The 4,507-nt window shown below is 40.6% G+C and overlaps 1 long non-coding RNA gene across 1 annotated transcript; it reads right to left on the bottom strand.

The window, feature by feature from the left end:
• Positions 1 to 1,435: 1,435 nt before the first annotated feature.
• On the bottom strand, positions 1,436 to 1,908 carry LOC117616636. The gene is made up of 3 exons (XR_004584152.1): positions 1,862 to 1,908; positions 1,625 to 1,777; positions 1,436 to 1,531 (listed from the first exon to the last, which is right to left on the bottom strand). It is a non-coding gene; the product is annotated as an uncharacterized LOC117616636 (long non-coding RNA).
• Positions 1,909 to 4,507: the final 2,599 nt, after the last annotated feature.

The following is a 4,507-nucleotide window of genomic DNA, read 5'->3' as shown; positions in this document are numbered from 1 at the left end:
ACCTCCGATAAAGGTGTGTATGGATAATGTGTAATTATTAACGGCACTTGGTCAAGGCCGATGACATACCATAAAAAAAACATCGGTCGTTGTCCAGTCAGCTATTTCAACTTCCTCCAACTGTTGTTGTCGCTTCCGCATGAGATACAACCCCAAATCAAGGTGCTGCAACATGTTTTTCTTGTCAATCTCATAATCTATGGACATTAAAACAAATGCATAATCAATTACACTTACATCTCCTTTCAGCCAACCATCAGCTTTCACGAGGGAAGCCAAGAATTCAATCTCAGCTTCCACGTTTCCAAATTGCATCACCAAACTATGAATATAAAACAGTTTTAGAAAATGGCCAATATTAAAAATTATATACAGTCATGCTTCTATCTTATAATTGCAAGGGACTTACTTTGGGTCCTGGCGCCATTCCCAACAAAGTTTCAGCAAATTAACCAGATCATCATGGGGAATCGCCTTCATTGGGTCTAACGTCTTCAGTCCGGTTGTCTGTGCCGCAGTTTTTGGAACCAATTCACTGGCTTCAATGATCTTCCACTTCGGAATGATCCTCTTCCTTTTCCTTAATTGGACCCCTTGTGCGGAAGCTTTACCGTTATGATTCAACCAGACGTTCAACTTAGATAGCACAGCTGTGTGTTGATCCAAATCAATGTCCCGGATACTAAACTCAAGCTGTGTCCCCTCCGTGCTCTCGCCAATGTCACCCCCAAGCAACATGACTTCATTATCTTCTTTCTCACATTGGTTTTTTGCACTTCCTTTTCCTCACTTCTTTGTCTTTTCACTTCCTTGCCCTCCTTTTTTTTCCTTTGCAGTTTCCCTCCCTTACTGCTTTTTCTTTTCACTTCCTCTCCCTCACTGCTCTGTCTTTGGGCTTTTTTTCCTTTGCTACTTTTTACTTGCACTTGCTCTCCTTCACTTGTTTTCCTTTGCCCTTCCTCTACCTCACTTGGTTTTCCTTGCACTTCACCCCCTTCAATCCCCTCCTCTTCCTTTTCCTCTCCCTCATTTGTATTACTTGGCCCTTCACCCCTTCAATCCCCTCCTCTTCCTTTTCCTCTCCCTCATTTCTATTACTTGGCCCTTCACCCCCTTCAATCCCTTCATCTTCCTTTTCCTCTCCCTCATTTCTGTTACTTGGCCCTTCATCCTGTTGAAGTAGGTCATCCATTTCCCCATATCCCTTAAATAGATGTGAGACGACACAGCGATTCGTCCTCTGTTTCAGTAAAGCTAGGTCCCTCCTTACTTCCTGCTCAAACTGAGGACCTAAACATTGGTCCAACAGTTTTTCCATCCGTATGACCTTCAAGTGAAGGACGTCTTTTTCCCGCTTTACTTGAAACAACTCGGACCTCAACAAGCTTACCACCTTGTTCAACTCATCAATATCACCACATGAAGAAGGAATTGACTCTGCCGAGACAACAGCAGGGCGATCCTGTGGCCAACTCCAATATGGCTGTCTCATTTCCTCTTCACTCGGACATAGCGCCCGCAACTGAACTGACTGTTTCAGAATACAGACAAGAGTCATATTAAATCATTCTACTTAATAAATTCATTCAATCTTATCAATAGTTCCAAGGGCTGCAAACCAAACCTCTTTGCTCTGGAAAAAATAATTGTTCAACTTTCTCATCTCTGGAACAGACGTAGTAGTTCTCCATCGCAAAATACGCGGGACAGCGGTCGGATCAACAACCTTGCAGTAATTCAGGTCCGCCATTCTAGGAATTAATTCATATACCCAAATCTACACAATTCAAAGGACAAAAGTCATTATTTATGTTTTAAAGATAAACAAAACATAACTGACATGAACATTATTACCATGTACCTGGAAAGCATACGTGAAACCTTTAAAACTCCAGCCACTCCTTTGCGCTTCACCATGCTTATCCTTCTTGCCCTTCTCATTTCTCCGGCTTGTTCCCGTTACCTTACTTTTCCCCTTCCCTCTTCCGTCTTCATTTTCAAAGCTTTTCACATACTTTGTTGGTGCAGAAAATAGACTGTCTTGGGTTTTGTCAAAGGACACCGAACCCCACGGATACCTGTTGAACGCATCCAAGTCCTCTACAAGGGTCAGGTAATTTAGATTGATGTTCAAATGTTTGTCCCTTCCCAAAACCACTAACTCAGCAAAGTAAACAAGAGCTAGCTTGTAGATGTCATCTTCCTCTGTGCACCTCAGAAATGCTTCTTCTAAAGCATTGCATGTAATTCCTTCGTCTATAAAATATCTTTCCCGAAGTCTGATTTCATCACTCTCTCCACTGGAAACTTCAGGCACTTCCCCAAAACGAAGCCCTGTGATCAAACAGAAATCCTGACGAGTGAACTGAGCAACGCCACACCCTAATAAGAAACTCAGTCCATCCAAGTCTTTCACACCCTGCCCCGCTACTCTACGCAACACAGCCCCATGCACAATCTGCCCGCTAAACTGAATCTTATCTATATTCAGAAGATGGCCAAAGCATGATGTCTTGAATTGTTCTAATTGTTCCGCACTCAACTTCGCTCGAAGTGCAGCTAGAGATGAATTTGCATGTGAGCAGTTGTTCACCCGTGACGAATATGCCTCTGCCTCTGGCCATACCAGCTCCACGTTGGATCCCATTTCCTCAAATACAATGTCAAATAACGTGAACACATATACTACCATGTATTTGCACAATCACAACTAGTCAACCAGGCACATTACAAATTTTACAAATTACATGAGCATAGGGATTACTGATCACAGGCTTTAACATCATCAACGCAATGTGACACATTTTGTGCAAATACATGTTAATGCAATGCTTATGTGAATTACAAACAATTTCACCTGTTTTATTTATGGATCCATACTCGTGTGAGTGCAATCTAGGCAAGTTCTGCACTTCACACACATGACAATTATTGTCATTTCATACACAACACAAACTACATAAATAAGAAATATAGTGGAAGGAAGCAAAGCAAAGCATCTACTCTGCTATCTGCTTGCTAAGCAATTGTCAGATTTCATCTTTCTTTCTAGCTTTTTCTTCAGTCATCCACAATCGTCATAGATCAACCTTTATTTCAAATGCTTTGCACTTTTATTCATCAGTTTATTATTATCTGTTCTCATTTATCATACGCAACTTTAGTAACAAATGAACTAATATTTATTTCAAAAAATATATAAATTCTAGCGCCAGAGAGGTACTCTGCACTCTGCACTGCTTCAAATGTGGAAGTTTTTGAGGGCCTCCTCCAATTCAACACCATTATCTTATTCATATCATTACTGACATGTTATTGACATGTGATTGACATCTATTTTCATTCGTTTTTTGACATATACCCAAGCAACAATTACCATGCAATTCAAGCACAAAGAAGAGATGCCAAATCCAACAACATTGATGGTACAAATTTGGGAAAACCATCACTCTAACCCTAAACTCAAATTCCATAAATTACTCATCAAATGCTTTGCACTTCTATTCATGAGTTTATTATTATCTTTTCTCATGTTTCTCAGGCAAATTTAGTAACAGAGGAAATCATATTTATTTGAAAATATATATATACATATTATAGCGCCAGAGAGATAATCTGCACTATGCACTGCTTCAAATGTGGAAGGTTTTGACGGCCTCCTCCAATTCAACACCATTATCTTATTCAGATCATTATTGACATGTTATTCACTTGTTATTGACTTGATTTTCATTCTTTTTTTAACATATACCCAAGCAAAAATTAACATGCAACTGAAGCACAACGAAGAGATGCCAAATCTAACAAAATTTATGGTACAAATTGGGGAAAACCATTACTCTAACCCTAAACTCAAATTCCATAAATTACTCACCAAATGCTGGTTATTGCAAGCCGTCTGTGTGGGGTGTTTCTGTTTCTTTGCTCCACAAATGGAACCTACCACTTCCAACGACTACAGCTTCTCTCCTTCCCCTTCCACTGCTTCGCCCCTTCACTGATTTGGAATCCACACTTTTCCCCTTCTACTCAAAATAACTACTTTTGCAAGGTCTGGAGAACTGAGTGGCCAATCGTTGCCTTCAACTGTCGTTAGCCGTTGCCTTCATTGGGTTTCTCAGACCTCTGGGTTTTAGAGAGAGAGAGTTTTTTCAGGACAGACTTCGAACTTGCTTCTTCTGCTTCTTTTTCGGACGTTTTCCCTCTTCTTCTTCACTTTGGACGTGTTGGATATTCATTTCGGGTTTGGGTTGCCCACCTACCCAATTGTGAAACTTTATCTCAATTATCCCCAGCCCTTGGATTCATCTGATGGTTATAAAGGGAACCCCTTATAACTTACCCCTTATAACTTTCCACTCATTATAGTCAGCCCTATTAACCGAAGGAACTTGGGCTTGGGCCTTTTTGTTGGGGTTTTCTTTCCTTTTGCTTTGTTAACTAAACTGACTGGCTTGTCAATCTCTATTCACCGCTTGTCCTTTAGCTTATGGCCAATACGAGCCTT

The sequence above is a fragment of the Prunus dulcis genome, chromosome 1 (genome assembly GCF_902201215.1).
Source record: "Prunus dulcis chromosome 1, ALMONDv2, whole genome shotgun sequence".
Taxonomy (NCBI): Eukaryota; Viridiplantae; Streptophyta; class Magnoliopsida; order Rosales; family Rosaceae; genus Prunus; species Prunus dulcis.
Note: the sequence above shows the minus strand (reverse complement) of the source record. Positions and strands in the feature narration are given on the sequence as shown.